Source organism: Globicephala melas, chromosome 3 (genome assembly GCF_963455315.2).
Source record: "Globicephala melas chromosome 3, mGloMel1.2, whole genome shotgun sequence".
Lineage (NCBI taxonomy): Eukaryota > Metazoa > Chordata > Mammalia > Artiodactyla > Delphinidae > Globicephala > Globicephala melas.
Window position 1 is genome coordinate 54701854 of NC_083316.1, and position 23122 is coordinate 54724975.

Here is a 23122-nt window from a genome sequence, read left to right on the forward strand (position 1 = left end):
ACTCCTAGTGCACTCAACACTCACCTGAGGAGGGCTGGGTCACACCACCTACTGTCTACACTGGAGGAGCTTAGACAGGGTGGGCTGATTTATGAGAAGGGGCCTGTGGGAGGGACTGGTACGGCAGAGCCTGTCTTTAGAGACCTAAAGGACAAACTGTAGACTTGTGACAGCCACACAATGATGTCTACTGGGGAAGAGACTCTTCTTCCCAATTCATCTATGCTCAGACAGGTGCCATATTCACCACTCTGATCCTATGCGACTTGTTTGAGCCAAGATGAGAATAGAGTGTAAATAAGAGGCTTTACCCTGGCTTCTGTATACTGTCATTAAGAATGCACAGACTTGGACGAAAGGAAGCTGCCTGGGGAGTATGAATGAAGACAGCTCCAAAATACATCAAGCCACCAAAATACTATGGCCACATTCAGAACGTGTGGTTTGCATCAGGACTAATGCATTCCTTCAAACTACGGCAGAGTGTGTGCAAGGGTGTCTTACTGCCAACAGAACTAGAACAATGTCCCCATGAGAGCAATGAAGCCATGAACACCTAACCCACCACAGATGTTTGAAGACTCAGCTTGAAAAGCTGAGGGCAAGGCCCTGGGGCGGGTACGTTTTGATCAGGAGAAGGACAGAGAAGCCTCTGGAGGTGTGCTTCCAAGAGACAGTACAATCAGGATCTCACTTCACAGATCAGGAAACTGCGGCCCAGTGGGGTTTAGAGTCTAGTGTGTCTTTACATAGAACATGGGCTTTCCTTCCGGTCCAGGGCTCTTCAAACATTGATGGCAGGCTGTGGGTTTGAGGTAGGAGGATCAGAGAGAAGATGACATGTAACTATCACAGCTATGTTTTTCTGTAGTAGACTTCCAAACTAAAGACATTTTTCACTTGTCAAAAGTGGACAGTGTCTTGAAATACAATGACTGAAGGGCAAATGCTCCTTGACTTGATAGAGCCTGTTTATAATTACAGCATTAGCACAGACACACTTTAACTCAAAATCATGAAAATGACCTTAGCTGGGCTATAAGGCCTATATTAAAATCACGGCTGAGGATCTACTTTCTAGCCAAGCTCCCATTTTCAGATGCCTGCCCTTTGTTAAAGGATTTCCTTTAGCCTAAAATGTTTTAGGTTTGTTCTCTGACCACTAATGACTCTTTGACAATATCTCAAACAGAAGAAGCCGAAAGTACATCATTCATGCCTGAACAGATAACACTATTCCACCTCTAGTCCAACCAACTGTGGGTGAGTGGCTGGGTGGCCAAGCCCTGTCACTGTCCACCTTGCAGGAACTTGGGGAGGGGGCACCATAATGGTCCAAAAGATCCTCTGGCCCAGCCCTCCCATTTTATACATAAAGAAATGGAGGTTCAGAGAAGACAAGTGATGGTCCAGGGCTACCACCCAGTGGTGGGGGAGCTGGGCTATACCAGTAGCCACTCTAGATGATCACTGCCCAGTCAACTGAAAAACATATAAATTTTGAAACTACAAATATTATCCTCTTCTACTTCCCAGATTGTGCTTCTGAAAACATCAGTCTTCTAGATACTTGGTTTAATAAAGAGACAAAGAGAATGAAAGAGAGAGAGGGCAGAATAAGTTCATCCAAGGCACATAAGCATGAGAAATACTACACAACACATTCCCTTCTCAGAGACTCACATCACACACCAGGGAATCTGAGAAAGAAGCCCAGCAGTAAAGAAATCTGTTTAACTCAAAACTCTTTTTCCATGTCGTATCTATCAACATCCTACAGACCCAGTATTCTAGGAAACAGACTTTGGGACACGCTGGCTTAGTGAGAAGAGAAATGAAATTTCAAAATAATTGGGCTGGAAAGTAAAGAAATTGAAACAGTCTGGCTCATGTCAAGCAAGAGCTCAGAAATGGTACCATGTCATCTTCAGTTCCTTCCCCTGGGTCTTTCATGCCTGGAACTTGGAAAGAAATGGAGGCTAAGGGTGTCCTTGAGTAGCAAGGATAAAGAGAATGAATCTTTTTCTTTAATTTACCATTAAAGGTTTGTGTAAAGCAGCAAAAACACAGACCCTGCCTTTGCCACTCTTCTCCATGGGTACTTAAGTCGCTACCAGAAATATAATGCTGAGAATAGTATTCCCACATATTTATAACTTCTTTACGACAAACTACCATGATTTTCTTTTCCCTCATAAAGTTACATTCCTACCTCAGAAATGGTGAGGAAATCAAATTTGGCCCTTAAATAAACTAATTTGAAAGGTTTATAAAAATATTAGAGACTTTTAAAAAAGGAATAGGGGACCTGAATATCCCAAAGTGTGAAAATGCCACATTTTTACACTCAAATGATTTAAAATAGATGAACAGAATGTTTCCAAACTTTCTAAAAATATGCACCTTCAGGCAATTAAAAAAAAAATCCATCTAAAGGGTCATTTATTTTAAGAACCTAAAAGCTCAATTTAGCACTCCAGTGAGCTCCCACAGCTGACTGGATCTGGGAGACCAGGGCTGAAGAAAGGTCATTCACACTCCTCCCTGACTCCTTAATGGTATGTTTAGCCAGGCTAATTTTAGACCTGTCGGAAGCTTCTGATTCAGTTAATCATAAGGTGTTGGTGACAAGACTGTGGTCAATGGCAGACGTGGGCTGAGTTCTTTTTGAAGTCAGTTGGTGAGTTCATTCCTGGAAGGAGGGGGTCCATAGGTAGTCAAGGGGGGACTGCTGGTGATTCACATGCATTTCCTGGGAGGTCTCTTCTCCCCTCCCTATTTACCCTACATGGGCAGGAGACCCGGGAGCCATCAGTGGAAGCAACACCATCTTGATGATCCTCATCTCATTATCATCTTTCCTGCTGACCCATTCAAACTGTCTTATCCTTTGGCTTGGCTCATAGTTACTTTGGTTTGGGCAGGAAGTAGCTGGCTTCAAGTCAGCCTGGAGAGGCTGAGGTTGTGACCTTTCGTCAAAGGAAATGCTTTAAGGATGTCAGAGGTGGAGCTTCGTCATAGCTATTCACAGACAGAGGCTCAGTGACGGTTCTTTTAACAGGTGCTTGAGCATGGACAAAAAAAGTCTTTTTTTCTTGGATTCAGGGATGTGTGTGCCTACACCAGCTTCCAGAAAAAGAATCGTTACAATTAGCTACCCCTCTGGTTCACAGAAGTTTCACCACAGTAATACCCACCCTTTTCTTGACTTTGCCAAATTTTACAGGGGAATTTCATTACCCTATTATTCATTAAAGGGAATTTCTTTAGCCCTGTGAGTTTTCGGTACCAGTCAGCTCAAATACTTTTCACCCACTCAAGGTTTAACATCCTCCATAAAACTATCTATAGCAAAGAAGATGTCAATGTTCTACTCAAGAACTCAACAACCCGAGTGAGGGGAAAAATATCTAGCATTGTCGCTTACTAGATTTCAACAAATTCTGATGCTATAAGGGAACTCAGGGCTAATCCATTATCACCCTTTCATTTTATAGAATGGGGAAGCAAGACTTAAATTTCCTCAACGGACATAATAATTCAGTGGAACCAGAAAGTTTCCATGGAGCAAGAAATCTAGTATTCTCTTTCTAATCTTTGTTGATCACTCATGGTCCTTACCATGAGTCAAAAAGTGTGGAGAACAGGAGGAAGACGAAAGGGATAGTAAAGAGAGAAGTAAAGGGTGAAAATTTTTGATGAAAAAAAGCAAGTCAATTAGTCAGCGGCTTCCTGTCATCTCCTTGTCATCACCCTTTTCTTCCCAACTATTTTTGGCCTCCTCAGATAAACCAAAGAGCAGCAAGTCTCACTGAATATCCTTGGTCACCCATATCTAAGGGACAAAAAGCAGCAGAGACAAGTATATCTAAGTGAACCCCATTTTCCAGCTTTGGGACTATATACGTCTCAGTGGTTAATATTGCAACTGTGGCTTTTAAATGCTCATTTCATTCATTTGACAGTCATCTACTGAACACCTACCATGTGATAAGAATCTGCTGCACACTCCATGGGACGTTAATATGAAGGAGATGTACTCTTGCCTCTAGGAATTTAAAAAGAAGAAAAATAATTCTCCTGGTTGCAAAATTCTAAGATTGTGACATGTCGCACTAACAATAATAACACAGGGAGGAATCAGATAGGATCCCTGAGAGATTCGACCTGAATATTACGGGAGCCCAGAGAAAGAGGAAGTCATTTCCAGGAGGCAGGAGACAAGAAATCTTCATCAAAGATGCGGCCTCTTGAGCTGGGGCTTGAAGGACAGAAAAGACTTAAACAGTGAGAGGGCACTGAGGAATGGCCTTCCTGGAAAAAAGGAAATTGCACAAAGGCACACTCCCTACTTGTTGGGAGACAACAAGTAGGCCAGTTTGGCTAAAGCGTACGATAGATAAATGAAGGGATATACAGCTGGAGAGTTTTGGTGGAAGCCAAATTGCAGAGTATCTAAAAGAATGAGATAGAAAGGTTGGTCTCAGTTCTCTAGGTGATAGACAGACACTGAAAATTTTTCAGAGGACTGGCCTTTAGGCAGATTACTTGGGCCATAATGAATTGGAGTGACAGCCACTGGAGGAAGGATCAGCGTCTTATGGTGATCTAAATGAGAGGTAAAGAGCACTCGCTGTGAGAACAGAAAGGAGGCAGGTTCACTAGGCATTAAGGACGCAGACAGGGCAGGAATAATTTGGTGTGAGGGTCGAAGGAGCATTTCCTAGGGTTTCTGTGGTGGAAACAAAATTCCTGCATGCCAAATAGATACTTGAAAGCATGAGATTTTGAACCTACCACTGAGATGGTCTCACCATTGCCCAATGTTTGTTGACTGAATGATTTTGCTTGCTGTAGGTTGAGGATATTTGCGAGATTTTTTTTTAATTGTATTGCCCCTTCTATGTCTTTTTATGGTTTAGAAAGATGAGAATAAACAAACACCGGATGTCACATATCTCAGACTAAAGAAGAGGGAGAAGGTCTCATAATCTCTGTTCTGTTGTGTAAATACAATAACTATATAGTGGTGGACCCACGGCTGTTGAAAATACAGGAGACTATCCAAATCAGTAATTCTGCTTTACCATGTCCTTCCTATAGTCAAACTATGCTCCTGTCCCCATTCATTTGTATGTCAGAGATTCCTTTTAAAAACTGACATTGTTGAACTGGTAAGAACTTGCCTATGGAGGGGCCTCTATTAATACAAATGCAATCTGTGCATAACATTTTTCTACCACGTATTCACTGAGCAGACTCAATCACCTAGTCAGATGCTAAAGTATTTGGGGACAAATAATAAGAGCCCTTTCACTTTATTTAGCTGCTAATGTAGACACATTGTAGACCATCTTTTGCAAGCAGTCTTCACTGATAAACTAGAAGCAACCTGACTCCTTGTCATTTTCAGAGCACTCTCTATCTGATTTGGATTTTATTCTTTCACGCACTCTTTCTTCTGCAACCCCCACTGCCCACCTTAGCAAATATTTAATGAGCACGTGGTACATACCCAGCACTGGGCCAAGTGATGCAGATACAAAAAGAAAAGATAACAATCCTTTGCTTTGTGCAAATATCAATGAAGGCATTCATTTGCCCTGTGGAATACCTCACCTTGAAGACAGGAACCATCTCTACCTAAACCTGGTGTCATCTGTACACTAGTGCTCCACAGTGGTTAAGCATGTCTCCTGCAGCGTCCTAGGATAAGAGGGATGCTAGTGCCAGCTGGGCCACGTACTAGCTGGGAACCTGGTGAGTTATTTAAACCCTCTGAGCCTCAGTTTCCTCCTTTGTAAAATGGATGTGATAATTACTAAGTGGGCCTACCCCACAGGGTGGATTCTGGTAAGAATTAAACAAGACAGTTAATGCAAGGAGTTGAGGACAGCATCTGCTGTACACTGAAAAACACTGGATAAAAATTATCATTAATAGTATTGATATCTGACCTGTGATCCACCTGCAAATGACCACCAGTGGCTGAGATGGCGACTCTCCTTTCAACAGGGAAGAATACACTTAAAAGACTTGCTGGCATTTCACAGAAAGGTCTAGAAAGCAATGCCCATTTCAGTTGGCATGTCACAGGAGCATTTCTTCTTTAACCTCTATGTTATATTTTCCGTTTTATTTTATTTTCTTATACCAGAAAAATTTCATCTGCTCCTGACGTTCATTCCGTACTTAAAGACACAGCCTTCAGTTTGTGAAGCCAGCAATTCTCTGCCAATGCTGTCACCAGCTCTGTGGCACCGGTGGCCTGATCTGCAACAAGAAGGCACACAAAACTACTGTCCTTCCATCCAGAGGGAGTTGATGGTGTGCAGGGCAGGTAACAGGATCAAGCCCCCCAGTGAGGAGTAAGCCACAGAAACCACGGAAGGCAAACAAAATGGAAATGTGTTCCTCATGCAAGCACTCAGAGCCATTAAAAATAAAATGAAGGAAAGAATGAACCAAGAGAAAACTGTAGTGGGAATGGGATAGAACGCCCTTTAAATCAAAGATCCTGCTTTCCTTTCCATATCCTATGAGACTCTAGGTCACTGCTTAGATGAATTTACGGCTGTTTTCAACATTTGTATGAAACACAACGAAGAGCTGGACCCTGGCTGCCAGGCAGGCTACACCCCAGGAGATACATCGGGATACATCATTAAGGTGAGGCTGCGGAGGTTACCTGGGAGCTTCAGGTACCCCACACGCGTACTTCTCCAAACCAGGGCAGGCTGCACCTAACACAGTTTTCAAGGTCATTCTGACTTTCTTCAACGTTCCTTACCCCCTCCCTCGACCTCCTCCTAGGCATTTCCAACCTGGTTACCCCCACATGCCAGGGAAGGCACGATCTCCTTCAAACACCATACCCGCTTCTCAAGCATCATCTGCAAACAAATTTAGTCTTACACATTACATCACCACCTTGCTGCAGATGACGGACCCAGACAACGACCTCCCCCGTGGGCCAAGGTGATCTGGGCAGCCTGGGGCACCAGTCTGTCCAAGTTGGAAGGGGGCAGAGCTCCTTGCTGAGCAGATACTCTTAAGCCCAGCAGATCTAGGAATTCTATTTCCTTTTTTTCTTCTGCCTTTAAACATGCAGATCAGAACATCAGACCTAAAAGTTTTCCAAGCTGCACAATTTATGCTAGCTCATTACCTCCTGCTACACTCCAAGGCTTTGTAACGGAAATTGGCTCTGACTTCTGAGATGGGCATTACATCATAGTCTTCTTTTAGCACATTATGTCATCCCTGCTGAGAGGCATTATCTAGGGTTGGCTCAGCAGTAGCGATTTTTGTGGGCCGACTGCAGTGTTCCCAGAGAGCTGCTGGGAACCGCAGATTGAAATCTAAAACATTTATCTTCTAAAAAGCTGAAAAGGAGGAAAGATGTTCACATCAGACCCCATTTATTTTCCTTAACCCTTTCCTCTCTCAGCTCCTTTGATATTACAGCCCAGCAAATGCCAAAGATCAATGTGCAGAGCCTATACAGGGACGATTGTTTGAAATAACTGCTGCTAGAGGTGTCTGAAATACTGCTCCCATCAAGGGCTGATACACCTGACACTTGCCATGATTCTGTCTCAAGGGATGCTACAAAACGCTTAAAAGGAATCACCTTGCACACTCACATTGATAACACAGAGCATCCTGCTTAATTCTTGAGTTATTTAAGAATTTCTCCCCATGATCTATTTATAAATATATATGAATGAAAACTACATACACGCACATACACAAGCTTATCCTCCTGACCGTGTTGCAGCCACAAAGGCAAACTTCTAGAAGATTTGTATTAGAAATAATTTTTATGCAGGGAACTGAGCTGATATTATCTCTTCTCACTTCAACCATGAAATTGGAAGCCCATTTTGTATCTCTCCATCCTAGGCAGGATTAGAAACCACTGCACAGAGGGAATAGACAAGTGCTTTCAGGATAAAGCAAAGATCTTCTCAAACCCCAGAGAATCCCAATACCTCCCTCGTCACAAAAGCATAATTATGAAAAAAAAAGAGTCTCTAAATATCAAAAGGAAATGGGATACATTCAACCATGACTAAATTACAATTTCCCCCTTATATACCAACTAACGAGATTCATTGGGTGGGGAGTAAGTGCTGGGGGAGGGGTTAGAAGAAATGTTATGATAGTCCCTTCCCCAGCCCACCGCGCTGCATTTCTTTTCCACTGAATTTTTTTAGAGTAAATACTTTTGCGCTCTCGGTTGCTTTTTGTGGCACTCAAATGGTAGCCACATCCAAACAAATAACTTCATAATTAAACTGGAGGCAGTTAAACCTATCATTTGAACCATCCCAAGAGCCTGCTTCTACTTCTACCCTAAATGATTTTTCATGTTCTTTAATAGTGCCCTCCCCTCACCCCCAGTGGATCATAAAGCAAGATGGTGACCTTCATCCTTTACTTAGCTCAGGGCACAGCCATGTGAGCAGTCTAAGCATTCTAACAGGGGTTGGGACACCTGGCCCTACACTCATGGTGTAGAAACTTCCTGGTGACATTATAGCAAACAACTGATAGCCCCTCCTCAGAACCTCTTCTTTCGTATTTCATATCCATTGCCATTTGCCTCTCTTATCTCCTAGAGGGGACAGTGTGAGGACTGATGGTATAATCCCACTAAGAGCTCGGAGGTTTCAGATGGACAAGTGCCCTATAAAATAGCATTATTTATCAGCTAAGAACATTTACAAGACTCCTCTTACCCTTACCCTTCCTTTCCTTTGTCCCTTCATCTCCACCCTCTCCCCCTTAGCTCTAAGAATTTTATGATCTAAAGGCCAAAATGCTTTAAATCTTAATAACTACATGTGCCACTCGGGATACTGAAAGGAAACTATATATACTCTTGACTTCATTCATTCCAAGCTTTTACTGAAGCCAAAGTAACTGCCGCACCATTTAAAAATTCCATTCAGGGCTTCCCTGGTGGCGCAGTGGTTGAGAGTCCGCCTGCCGATGCAGGGGACACGGGTTCGTGCCCCAGTCCGGGAAGATCCCACATGCCGCAGAGCGGCTGGGCCCGTGAGCCATGGCCGCTGAGCCTGCGCGTCCGGAGCCTGTGCTCTGCAACGGGAGAGGCCACAGCAGTGAGAGGCCCGCGTACCGCAAAAAAAAAAAAAAAAAATTCCATTCAACAAGCAAGTACCCTTCAACACGTTAAGCTGATTTTCATGTAAGTTGTAAAATGTTAAATGACCAGAAGGTCTATCCATTAATAAAATTACCTGGCCCAATCATCCCCTTTCGCTTTGCAGGAGGCAAGAAGTTGGATTCATAAATCCCAAAGGATGTGTGCCTGCCTCGAAATGTTGGCTGGCTGGTCACCAGCTTCTGAAGGCACAGTGGGGCAGGGGCTGAGCATTATTCCTCCTCCTTCCTCCAGAGCCCTGTGTGTCCCAGTAGGTTGTGCCTAATCCTGCAGAAAAAAAAAGAAAAAAGTGTTCAGGATGCCCAAAAGCCCTCAGTCCACTCCCCAACCAGGCCAAGTGTGGAAGAGAGCCAATGGCCACTTGGCCCCATAACAGGACAGCCATGGCCATGAGAATCCATGGGGGGCATTCTTCCTGCTACCCTCTTACAGAGAAGAGGAAAGCAAGCCCCAAATCTGTAGGTAGTTTCCAAGAGTAAGTACACCGGGGTGGGGATCAGACTGTATGGTGAGAAATCAACTATTCCCTAATGATCTCCCAAATGAAAGGTGGAGAGCAGGGCTGGCCAAGTCAGAATGAGGAGCTCATGGACCGAGCTCACTGGCTCCTGACATTACAGTAAAACCCAGGCTTGGAGTGAGAAGGGAATTCTGGGCCTGGCTTCAGCCTCCTTCGCCAGCTGCCTTGGCACCAGTCACTACGCTTTGGGGGTTGGCAGAAGGGGAACAAAACAGTACAGACCTTCCAGGCTCTCCTGGGCAGAAGGCACGTGGAGAACTGGCATAGCCTCTCCTGCCCCCACCTGCTGCCCAGAATCCCTATCAGCATCACCTAATGTGTAGGAAAACAGACATTTGTTTTATCAGGGAAGGTCCTGATCCTGCCGTCTCCCAGCAATGCCAGGATACCACCTGTCCTCACCACTTGCCCTCCGGACTGCCAGTCCCCTGAGAGCCTGTGGCATTTCCTCCACTGCAGCGCCTTTCCTATTTCTCAGAATGAGCCCTCAACACAGCACCTTCAGACCTGTCTTCTCAGGAACAACACTACCAAGAAAAAAACTTCTTTTCTATAAATGTAAGCGTGTCATGAAGATACAGACTACATACACATCAAGAATTACAGTTCAGACCCATAAAGGTTAGAGAGAGATCTGCCTTATCCAGCTTTGGAAAGAAATCATGCAGTTCCCTTACAGTGCAAGTCCAGACTATTTCTCTTCAGAAGCCTTCTTAGCTCCTGGGAAGGTTATATTCCCTTCACCTGTATTCCTAGTCCAGGCTAAGGACCCTGTCTTTTCCTTAAAAAGTTTTTCCTTCTCAGATGCCAAGTTTCTACTCCACATTTCCTTCATGATCTGAGAAGTGTCTCTTGTTTACCCCTTAAGAAAAGGAACAGATTCTCATTCATCCTGGACAATAGAATTAGTTAGTTTCCACTCATTCATTCAGCAGATATCTACAGAGCAGTGACAGCTATGTGCCAGTTATTGTAAAAAGTGTTGTGGGCATGAATCGGACATGGATTCAGCTTTCCAGGCACAGGCAAGACCACAGACAAGCTATAGTAATAAATACGTGACAGAGACTGCTAGGCTTTCGCCCAAATTTCTCCTCTTATTCCCAGATACACAGCTAGATACACTTCCCGACTTCCTCTACTATTAGGTGTGGCCACGTGCCTGAGTCCTGCTCAATAAAAAGTGGATGGAAATAAAATACACCATTTCCAGTGCTGCATCTGTGAGATCCTACATGCTCTTTCCTCCTGGCTGGTTGGAATGGCAAGATCACCAAACCCTAGAAGTCAAGTGTTAAAGATGGCAGAGCCTCAGACAGCCTGGGTTTCTGGTTGCTCACTTGGAGGAAAGCTGCCCCCATGGCCTAGTCATGCTCAGGACTGGTACAAAAGCAAGGCTGAAACTTCTGTATGCGCCCATCGCATGATGGGGTCTCTTTACAACAGCAGCCAGGTTGCTCTAACATAAATGTTGGAATGATTTCCAGAAATGGAAAAATACATAGTGTATACTAAGGTAGAATAAGCTGAAAAATTGTTAGTATAGTGTGATATCACTTTTTAAAAGATTATGTATAAAACTGTATGAGAATTCTCTAGAAGTATATACAGCAAAGTATAGGTGTTTATCTTTCGATGGTGGTGGTAATAGGATGGCTTATCTACATTTCCTAATACAAAATATGATTTTATAATTAAAAAAGTAAAAGCTATGTTTAACATTAAAAAGGAAAGTATGTCTTAAGATGGAAATACAAAGGCTTAGCCTCTCAAGGTGGGCAAAGATCTCCTGAGGGAAATTAGGAAAGGCTTCTCAAAATAGGCATTTTTAATGACCTCTCTGACACAGAAAATCTATAAATTAGCTACAGCCTGAGAAATAGAATAGTTCAATTATACAATACACATGATTCCCAGCCATTACACACTGAGGCCTTGTCGATGGAGATCACTTCACCAGAAAGGATGGAAGAGACAAATTTTTGCCTTTACAAACTGTTAAGAAACTAGTCTCAGTGGTTGTTTGGGTGGGGGATAGGGATGGGAAGAAAGGAAAATACCGAAAGGATTAGGGGAAGGAAAAAGTATTAGCATACTTACCTTCCATGCTTTTATACCTTATGGATATTTTGAGATATGCATTTATTACTTATTCTAAAAATATTTTTAAACTTTCTTCTCTATGAACTTTGCACTCTATGTGTTTATTACCTATTTTTTATGTTTTTTTATTTACTTATTTTTTAACAACTTTATTGGAGTATAATTGCTTTACAATGATGTGTTAGTTTCTGCTTTATAACAAAGTGAATCAGCTATACATATACATATATCCCCATATCCCCTCCCTCTTGCGTCTCCCTCCCACCCTCCCTATCCCACCCCTCTAGGTGGTCACAAAGCACCGAGCTGATCTCCCTGTGCTATGTGGCTGCTTCCCACTGGCCATCCATTCTACATTTGGTAGTGTATATATGCCCATGCCACTCTCTCACTTCGTCCCAGCTTAACCTTGCCCCTCCCCGTGACCTCAAGTCCATTCTCTGTGTCTGTGGCTTTATTCCTATCCTGCCCCTAAGTTCTTCAGAACCATTTTTTTTTTTTTTTTTACATTCCATATATATGTGTTAGCATACAGTATTTGTTTTTCTCTTTCTGACTTACTTCACTAGGTATGACAGACTCTAGGTCCATCCACCTCACTATAAATAACTCAGTTTTGTTTCTTTTTATGGCTGAGTGATATTCCATTGTATATATGTTCCACATCTTCTTTATCCATTCATCTGTCGATGGACACTTAGGTTGCTTCCATGTCCTGGCTAGTGTAAATAGAGCTGCAATGAACATTGCAGTACATGACTCTTTTTGAATTATGGTTTTCTCAGGGCACATGCCCAGTAGTGGGATTGCTGGGTCATTTGGCAGTTCTATTTTTAGTCTTTTAAGGAACATCCATACTGTTCTCCATAGTGACTGTATCAATTTACATAACCACCAAGAGTGCAAGAGGGTTCTGATTTCTCCACACCCTCTCCAGCATTTATTGTTTGTAGATATTTTGATGATGGCTATTCTGACCAGTGGGAGGTAATACATCATTGTAGTTTTGATTTGCAGTTCTCTAATGATTAGTGATGTTGAACATCCTTTCATGTGTTTGCTGGCAATCTGTATATCTTCTTTGGACAAATGTCTATTTAGGTCTTCTGCCCATTTTTGGATTGGGTTGTTTCTTTGATATTGAGCTGCATGGGCTGCTTGTAAATTTTGGAGATTAATCCTTTGTCACTTGCTTCATTTGCAAATATTTTCTTCCATTCTGAGAGTTGTCTTTTCGTCTTGTTTATGGTTTCTTTGCTGTGCAAACACTTTTAAGTTTCATTAGGTCCCATTTGTTTATATTTGGTTTTATTTCCGTTTCTCTAGGAGATAGGTCAAAAAGGATCTTGCTGTAATTTATGTCATAGAGTGTTCTGCCTATGTTTTCCTCTAAGAGTTTGATAGTGTCTGGCCTTACATTTAGGTCTTTAATCCATTTTAAGTTTATTTTTGTGTATGGTGTGAGGGAGTGTTCTAATTTCATTCTTTTATATGTAGCTGTCCAGTTTTCCCAGCACCACTTATTGAAGAGGCTGTCTTTTCTCCATTGTATATTCTTGCCTCCTTTGTCAAAGATAAGGTGACCATATGTGCATGGGTTTATCTCTGGGCATTCTATCCTGTTCCATTGATCTGTATTTCTGTTTTTGTGCCAGTACCATACTGTCTTGATTACTGTAGCTTTGTAGCATAGTCTGAAGTCAGGGAGCCTGACTCCTCCAGCTCTGTTTTTCTTTCTCAAGTTTGCTTTGGCTTTTCAGGGTCCTTTGTGTTTCCATACAAATTGTGAAGTTTTTTGTTCTAGTTCTGTAAAAAATGCCAGTGGTAGTTTGATAGGGATTGCATTGAATCTGTAGATTGCTTTGAGTAGTATAGACATTTTCACAATGTTGATTCTTCCAATCCAAGAACATGGTATATCTCTCCATCTGTTTGTATCATTTTTATTTTGTATCCTGCTACTTTACCAAATTCATTGATTAGCTCTAGTAGTTTTCTGGTAGCATCTTTAGGATTCTCTATGTATAGTATCATGTCATCTGCAAATAGTGACAGCTTTACTTCTTCTTTTCCTATTTGGATTCTTTTATTTCTTTTTCTTCTCTGATTGCTGTGGCTGAAACTTCCAAAACTATGTTGAATAATAGTGGTGAGAGTGGACAACCTTGTCTTGTTCCTGATGTTAGAGGAAATGGTTTCAGTTTTTCACCATTGAGAACGATGTTGGCTGTGGGTTTGTCATATATGGCCTTTATTATGTTGAGGTAAGTTCCCTGTATGCCTACTTTCTGGATGGCTTTTTATCATAAATGGGTGTTGGATTTTGTCGAAAGCTTTTTCTGCATCTATTGAGATAAGCATTGGTTTTTCTCCTTCAATTTGTTAATATGGTTTATCGCATTGAATGATTTGCGTATATTGAAGAATCCTTGCATCCCTGGGATAAACCCCACTTGATCATGGTATATGATCCTTTTAATGTGCTGTTGGATCCTGTTTGCTAGTATTTTGTTGAGGATTTTTGCATCTATGTTCATCAGTGATATTGGCCTGTAGTTTCCTTTGTGACATCTTTGTCTGGCTGGTATCAGGGTGATGGTGACCTCATAGAGTGAGTTTGGGAGTGTTCCTCCCTCTGCTATATTTTGGAAGAGTTTGAGAAGGATAGGTGTTAGCTCTTCTCTAAATGTTTGCTAGAATTCACCTGTGAAGCCATCTGGCCCTGGACTTTTGTTTGTTGAAAGATTTTTAATCACAGTTTCAATTTCAGTGCTTGTGATTTGACTGTTTATATTTTCTATTTCTTCCTGGTTCAGTCTCAGAAGGTTGTGCTTTTCTAAGAATTTGTCCATTTCTGCCAGGTTGTCCATTTTATTGGCATATAGTTGCTTATAGTAATCTCTCATAATACTTTGTATTTCTGCAGTGTCAGTTGTTACTTCTCCTTTTTCATTTCTAATTCTATTGAGTCTTCTCCCTTTCTTTCTTGATTAGTCTGGCTAATGGTTTATCAATTTTTTTTATTTTCTCAAAGAACCAGCTTTTAGTTTTGTGATCTTTGCTATTGTTTCCTTCTTTTTCATTTATTTTTTATCTGATCTTTATGATTTCTTTCCTTCTGCTAACTTCAGGGTTTTTTTGTTCTTCTTTCTCTAATTGGTTTAGGTGTAAAGTTAGGTTGTTTATTTGAGATGTTTCTGGTTTCTTGAGGTAGGATTGTATTGCTATAAACTTCCTTCTTAGAACTGCTTTTGCTGCATCCCATAGGTTTTGGGTCATCGTGTTTTCATTGTCATTTGTTTCTAGGTAGTTTTTGATTTCCTCTTTGATTTCTTCAGTGATGTCTTGGTTATTTAGTAGTGTATTCTTTAGCCTCCATGTGTTTGTGTTTTTTAAGGAATTTTTCCTGTATTTGATATCTAGTCTCATAGCATTGTGGTCGGAAAAGTTACTTGATACAATTTCAATTTTCTTAAATTTACCAAGGGTTGATTTTGACCCAAGATATGATCTATCCTGGAGAATGTTCCATGAGCACTTGAGAAGAAAGTGTATTCTGTTGTTTTGGGATGGAAAGTCCTATAAATATTAATTAAGTCCTTCCTGTGTAATGTATCATTCAAAGTTTGTGTTTCCCTATTTTCATTTTGGATGATCTGTCCATTGGTGAAAGTGGGCTGTTAAAGACCCCCACTATGATTGTGTTACTGTCGATTCCCCTTTTATGGCTGTTAGCATTTGCCTTATGTATTGAGGTGCTCTTATGTTGGGTGCATAAATATTTACAGTTGTTTTATCTTCTTCTTGGATCAATCCCTTGATCATTATGTACTGTCCTTCTTTGTCTCTTGTAAGAGTCTTTATTTTAAAGTCTATTCTGTCTGATATGAGAACTGCTACTCCACCTTTCTTTTGATTTCCATTTACATGGAATACCTTTTTCCATCCCCTCACTTTCAGTCTGTATATGTCCCTAGGTCTGAAATGGGTCTCTTGTAGACAGCATATATATGGGTCTTGTTTTTGTATCCATTCAGCCAGTCTATGTCTTTTGGTTGGAGCATTTAATCCATTTACATTTAAGGTAGTTATCAATATGTACGTTCCTATTACCATTTTCTTAATTGTTTTGGGGTTGTTATTGTAGGTCTTTTCCTTCTCTTGTGTTTCCTGCCTAGAGAAGTTCCTTTAGCATTTGTTGTAAAGCTGGATTGGTGGTGCTGAATTCTTTTAGCTTTTGCTTGTCTGTAAAGCTTTTAATTTCTCCATTGAATCTGAATGAGATCCTTGCTGGGTAGAGTAATCTTGGTTGCAGGGTTTTCCCTTTCACCACTTTAAATATGTCCTGCCCCTCCCTTCTGGCTTGCAGAGTTTCTGCTGAAAGATCAGCTGTTAACCTTATGCGGATTCCCTTGTATGTTATTTGTTGGTTTCCCTTGCTGCTTTTAATATTTTTTCTTTGTATTTAATTTTTGATAGTTTGATTAATATGTGTCTTGGCGTGTTTCTCCTTGGATTTATCCTGTATGGGAGTCTCTGTGCTTTCTGGACTTGATTGACTATTTCCTTCCCCGTCTTAGGGAAGTCTTCAACTATAATCTCTTCAAATATTTTCTCGGTCCCTGTCTTTTTCTCTTCTTCTTCTGGGACCCCTATAATTCGAATGTTGGTGTGTTTAATGTTATCCCAGAGGTCTCTAAGACTGTCCACCATTCTTTTCATTCTTTTTTCTTTATTTGGCTCTGTGGCAGTTATTTCCATTATTTTATCTTCCAGGTCACTTATCTGTTCTTCTGCCTCAGTTATCCTGCTATTGATTCCTTCTAGAGAATTTTTCATTTCATTTACTGTGTTGTTCATCATTGTTTGTTTGCTCTTTAGTTCTTCTAGGTCCTTGTTAAATGTTTCCTGTATTTTCTTCATTCTATTTTCAAGATTTTGGATCATTTTTACTATCATTACTCTGAATTCTTTTTCAGGTAGACTGCCTATTTCCTCTTCATTTGTTTGGTCTGGTGGGTTTTTACCTTGCTCTTTCATCTGCTGCGTATTTCTCTGTCCTCTCATTTTGCTTAACTTACTGTGTTTAGGGTCTCCTTTCACAGGCATCAGGTTTGTAGTTCCCGTTGTTTTTGGTGTCTGCCCCCAGTGGGTAAGGTTTGTTCAGTGGGTTGTGTAGGCTTCCTGGTGTAGGGGACTGGTGCCTGTGTTCTGCTGTATGAGGCTGGATCTTGTCTTTCTGGTGGGCAGGACCACATCCAGTGGTGTGTTTTTGGGTGATCTTATTATGATTTTAGGCAGCCTCTCTGCTAATGGGCGGGGTTGTGTTCCTGTCTTGCTAGTTGTTTGGCATAGGGTGTCCAGCACCGTAGCTTGCTGGTTGTTGAGCGGAGCTGGATCTTAGTGTTGAGATGGAGATCTCTGTGAGAGCTTTTGCCATTTGATATTACTTGGAGCCAGGAGGTCTCTGGTGGACCAACGTCCTTAGCTCGGCTGTCCCACCTCAGAGGCTCAGCCCTGACACCTGTCAGTCACACAGCTCAGAAGAAAAGGGATGAAGAAAGAAGGAAGGGAGGGAGGAAGGGAGGAAGGAAGGGAGGGAGGGAGGGAGGGAGAGAGAGAGAGAGAAAGAGAGAGAGAGAAAGAAAGAAAGAAAGAAAGAAAGAAAGAAAGAAAATTTTAAAGTTATTAAAGTAAAAAGAATTAAAAAGTAATAAAAAGAAAAGAAAGGAAGAAGAGAGCAACCAAACCAAAAAACAAATCCACCAGTGATAACAAGTGCTAAAAACTATACTAAAAATAAACGTTCAGACAGAACCCTAGGACAAATGGTAAAAGTAAAGCTATACAGACAAAATCACACAAAGAAGCATACACATACACACTCACAAAAAGAGAAATAGAAATATATATATATATCTTTTGGGAAGTCAGGTCTTTTGCCAGCGTTCTGTAGGTGTTCTGTAGGAGTTGTTCCACATGTAGATGTATTTCTGATGTATCTGTGGGGAGGAAGGTGATCTTCACGTCTTACTCCTCCGCCATCTTGAAGGTCTCTCTCTATTACCTATTTTTTAAGTTCTATGACCTTTTGTAAATGTTAAGTCAGAGATTCTCTTTGAATTCGTTAAGAGCAGAGACAGATGCTGAGCAAATAGACCATGTCATAATTTCCCAGTAGAATCCCACAAAACCATAGATCCAATTGGTCACTGCAGCGAAGGTTCCCCTTTATGTATGGGAAGAACCTAAATATGTTCTTCCCTCACACTGGAGAGAAGGGCTGGCCCGGGAAGGGTCATCTCTGCTCTCCCTCACAGTCTTCAGAAGTGCTTAGAGAAAGACTTTGGTGTCCAATGAGAATCAGAAACCTTGCAAAACAGGGTGTTCAAGAGACCCAACCACTGTTCTTTTGCCATGAAGACTTTAAGGAGTAAAGGTGACTCAAGAAAGGAGCATCAGGCCACCAACTCTCCAGACTGCGGAAGACTGTTGCGGGGTTGAGGTCCCCACAAAATAAACTCTGAGATGGAGATTTGTCTGTAGGCGGCTTACTGGACAGGGCTCTTGGGAATACCACCAGTGAGGGAGTAAAGCAAGCAGAATTAGGCAAAAGGATGAGTTGAGCTGTGATACAGTTACTACAAGGGCGTCAGTGGTTCCCACAGGGCACTCCAGAGTTGGGATGGCCCTTCAGAGTTGTCCCAGCTGGAGCTAAGCCTTTATATGCCCTCGCATCTTGGGCAAGCAGCTCTCTTCAGCCAGTTTTCTGGGACGGGCTCAGTTTTGAGACATCAGCAGGCAATACTCCCAACAGCTGGGGGGACAAGTGTCTAGGATTGGAGGACACACTATAGCATCCACTAAAGAGCTATAGGAGGATGTCAGTTCTCCTCTCATCAGACTATATCCTATTGTTGAGATCACATCAAAATCTGCCCCTGTCATTCCTCTTCAAAATTCCTCAACAGCTTCCCATCACCCATGGGAGCAAATAGATCTTCCTAAGTAAGCCTATGGGGATCTTCTTGGGCCTAGAGGACAAACCCCTTGTGCCATTTACCCCATGGAAACTAGGCTCCAGCCACATGGGGCTACTCACCAGTCCCAGAAACTACCATCCTCTTTCATGGCACTGAGCCTTTGTACATGCTGTTCTTTCTGCTAGAATGCTGTCTCCACTCTTATCTTCCTAGAAAATCCCTAATCGTCCCTCACTCCTCAGAGTCATTTCCACCGAGAAACTTCCTCAGCTCCCCTGGGCAACTCACAGTGGCTTTACTCCAAGTTCCCACACAATATGTGCATCTACATCAGCCCCTGTAAGACAGACTAGTTCTGTACATCTGTATTCCCACTAGACTGGAAGCTTCTTGAAAACAGAACCAGGTCTGCCTTCTTTGTATCCCATACACAGGCAGCACGGGATTAAATGTTTGCTTAATGAATAAATAATTCAATGTGGAAGAAATGGTACTGGCAGTGTTAGCTCCATCACGGAACAGCAGATGAATTCTGACAAATTGATCAGAAGGAAAACAGGAAGTAAGGATGTGGGGAGAGGCAAGGTATTTGTAGCCAGCTATGCACCAGAAATATCTGGCTTTTGTATCATCTTTGGTTCTTGATATCTATTGTCCAAATTCAGCTTAACAGAATGGAGAGTATATTAGGGGCTCAAGTGGACAGCAAAATCGCTTTTAGGGTACAGTAACCAGAAACTCTCCCAAGGATGACTTCAAGGAAGGAGTATTGGGCTGCAAGATCCCTGGCTGAGGCTATTAACTAAATGATACGGTGGATCTCAGGAAGCATTTCCCTCTCTGTGTATTCTCCTGCAGAATCTCTGCCACGACAAGAAGAGCACCGCACATGAATAACATGTTATTCAACTTTTCTGCATGGTGCTAATCGACGAAGGTGTTAATGAGGGGGTGGGCAATGGGGCTGTATGAGCTGAAAGTGTTTAGGCCAAAGAGGAAGATGGTCCCAAGTAACAGATAGAAGGGGAAAAGGGACGTAGGTTATTCTGGAGCTCCTTGCAAAGGAAAATGGAAGTGAAGGCTCTCATCTTTCTTGGCCTCTCATTTCATATCCATCCTCATTTCATATTTCTATCCTCATGAGAAATGCAACTAGCCCAAACCACGATGATAAGTGGTATCTTAGTCATATCTTCAAGCAAGTAACTTATTTTCAGAACCCCCCAATGCAAACATAATACACTGTATAATGAAGCAAAATTATCTAAGTTCATTGCAAACAGGCATCGAACCAAGTTTGTCTTCAATCAAAATGAATTTTAGGTCTGTCTCTATTTTCAGATCTTACTGCCTCATAACAAAACCAAAGACCTATCTTTTGGGGAGAAAAAAAATATTCTATTTCCTCAGAAAATGCCAAGGGTCCACAAATTTTAATCTGCTCCAGCTGGAGTGGAGGCTGGGGGCTTATTTAAGCTCACAAAGTATACCTTCTAGGGTTTCCTCCTGCTGATAAACCAAAGATCCTCCTCGACCAAGGTTTAGGTAGCTGTTTCCAGTATCCAAAGGAAGACTTCCCAGCCAAGCAATTGCTCCACCCACCTGAAAGCCTGCTTAGGATTCCATTTGAATGTAGGAGCTGATCTCTAAATATAACCCTGAAAGCAGCCTCTGCCATCATCCCTACACTTGTGGCTTCTCTCCTTCCAAAGTAATAAAATGAGATGGATGGGTCTCCAGGCTTTTTCTCTGAAAGGGAAGCTTGGGGTAATGAGACACAGGAGAACCACCCTCTGCTGTTACTCCCCAACATTCTCTTTAGGGTGGGAAGAGGGGTGACAATAGACCTCCACTCAGGAGATGCTGCCAAGCCCCAACCTCCCAGTCCCCACTGGGTCCCTCCCAAAGCAGACAGTCCCTGAGCTGAGCCAACTGCCCCAGGGCATCCAATAAACTCAGGAAAATCCTTAGAGGTGTGCCTTCTCCACCTCCTCTATCCAGGGTTACTGCTGTAAAATTCAGAACCTCAACATATCCTGTTCCTAACTGTGATCATTCTTGTCTCACCAGATGATATTCCACTAACCAACCAATATTTGTTCATTGTCAATCACATTCACTAACCCTGAGATTCTTGACAGCAGTGCTGTGTCTTCCTCATCCGTGGACCTTCATCATCTTCCACAGTGCCAGGCACAGTGCAGATGCCCAGTAAATGCTGGATAGATGGAGGGATGGAGGGAAGGATGGAGGGATGGAAGGAAGGATAGAGGGATGGAGGGAAGGATGGAGGGATGGAGGGAAGGATGGAGGGATGGAGGGAAGGATGGAGGGATGAAGGGATGGAGGGATGAAGGGATTGAGGGATGAGGAATTGTCTCAGTGTTGTACTTGGTAGACAGAAGGACAGATGATAGAAATTGCAGCTTGAGAAGCCTGACTATAGCTGTGCCCTGCAACTCAAGGCACAATCATGGAACCCACACCAAGCTCTGGGGGCTCCAAGTCAGAGCATGAAGGTGCAATGTCTCCTGCCTGCTGAGTCACCTGCCCAAAACTAAATCCAGCTGGGGGTGGAGTGGGCCCTTCCATAGCGGGCCCAGGAGGAAATGGAGCTGGGATAACCCATGGAACACAGTGCCCCCCTCACTAACACACCCAAGACAGGCTTTCCTTTTCTCTGAGCGCTGCTTACCTCTGTGAGCAGAGGAGTGGAGGCATAGTCTTTCCCTGGCCCCCGAGCTAATGAGGGAGGCTGGGTGGGGCACTGCAACTGCAGCCCTTGCTGCCACACTGACCATTCATCCCAGATGTGACTGAGGAGGGCCTGGAGCCTGTTCATCCGTCCAGAGAGCCATGTCTACACGTGTGCGGTTGGGCTATTATCCCCCTGGATAAAGCCTAAGAGCCCACGGGCCTTTGAATGGAAGGCAGTAGGGTTTGTGGAAATGCCATTTCATTGGCCCTGCTTTATTTCTGTCCAGGCAGAACCTTGCTATCACGTAGAAACAACTGAGCTACTCAGGCTGTAGGCATCCCGACAGGTTTCCTCTGACCAGGAAAGGAGAGGCGCCAGCACCACGGCAACTGAGGGGTAGAGGATGGAACTGAGCAAAAGAAAAGCCAGGCTGGAGTCAGATTATACTTCCTTGTGGTTAGAGTTTGGGCTCTGCTAAGACCCAGCTTCTGAGAGATAAGGGCCAGCATTTTCCCTTCACCCACCCTGGACCACTCTCCCCAGAGAGGCCCCCCAGGATGCAGGAAACGAGGTGGCCCTGCCCATCTAATAGAGAGCACCTCCTTTCTGCTATGGACTTTCATCCTGGCTTCTACCTGATGAAATGAACAGTTCAGAATCGGTTGGAAACAAAGAACCTGGCTTTATGGAAGCTGAACGTGAGGCTTCCTGACAACACCAACCACTCGTCTGGCTTTACTGACTAATTTCAACTAAACCCAAAGCTAGAGGTTTTGGTCCTTTCATGTTTTAGTCTTTTAATTGGCAAAGAGATACAGAAGTGCATTTCTATCATATAGAAGACTCTTTAACTAGACTTATTGTGGTGATCGTTTCACAATGCATACAAATATGTGGCACCCCTGAAACTAATATAATGTCATATGTCAATGTGTTACCTCAATTTTTTAAAAAAGAAGAAAACTCTATCCCAGTTACACAGTTGATGGAAACTGTTTCCACAACAGCTGAGGTAAAGGAGAGCAGGGTGGTAACATTTTTTGAGTAAACCCTAGGTACCTGCCATAAGGTACTTCATTTGACTTAATTTCCCTTGATCTTCCCAACAACCTCAAGAGGTAAGTGTTACTATCTTCAATGTATGAGGAAATCAAAGTTCAGAGAAGTTGACTGACATGCCTACAACAAACAAGAGGAGAATCCATGTCCTTTCTGCTGCACCTATGGTTTTTAGCCCTGGTGGCAGAGGAGAATCACCTGGAGAAGATTTGAAGACCACGGGCACCCAAGTCCCATCCCCAGAGAGCCTGACTTAATTGGCCAGGAGTAGGTCTCAGATTCTTTTGGTAAGAGGATCAGTGGGCTACACCATGTTGAAATGGAGGTCACGTGAATCTCAAAAAAAATGCCTTATAGTTTTCATCTCATCTTTACCCCAACGCTAAGTCACCTACCATGTGACTCTAGCTCAGTCATGCAAGCAATTCCAGTAAGTCTTAGCTAGGGTGGAAAATCAGGGTGACAGCTGAACATTTTTTAGCTCATAAATGCTTTCAGCCTATCTACAAAGTCACACCACATCTCCTAGGTGACTGGGACTATTTTCCTTAAATTGGGAAATATTGAGC

General features: G+C 42.7%; 1 pseudogene; it reads right to left on the bottom strand.

The window, feature by feature from the left end:
* The window catches only part of LOC115845075 (ras-related protein R-Ras2 pseudogene), a 572608-nt pseudogene that overhangs the window by 287657 nt on the left and 261829 nt on the right, over positions 1 to 23122 (bottom strand).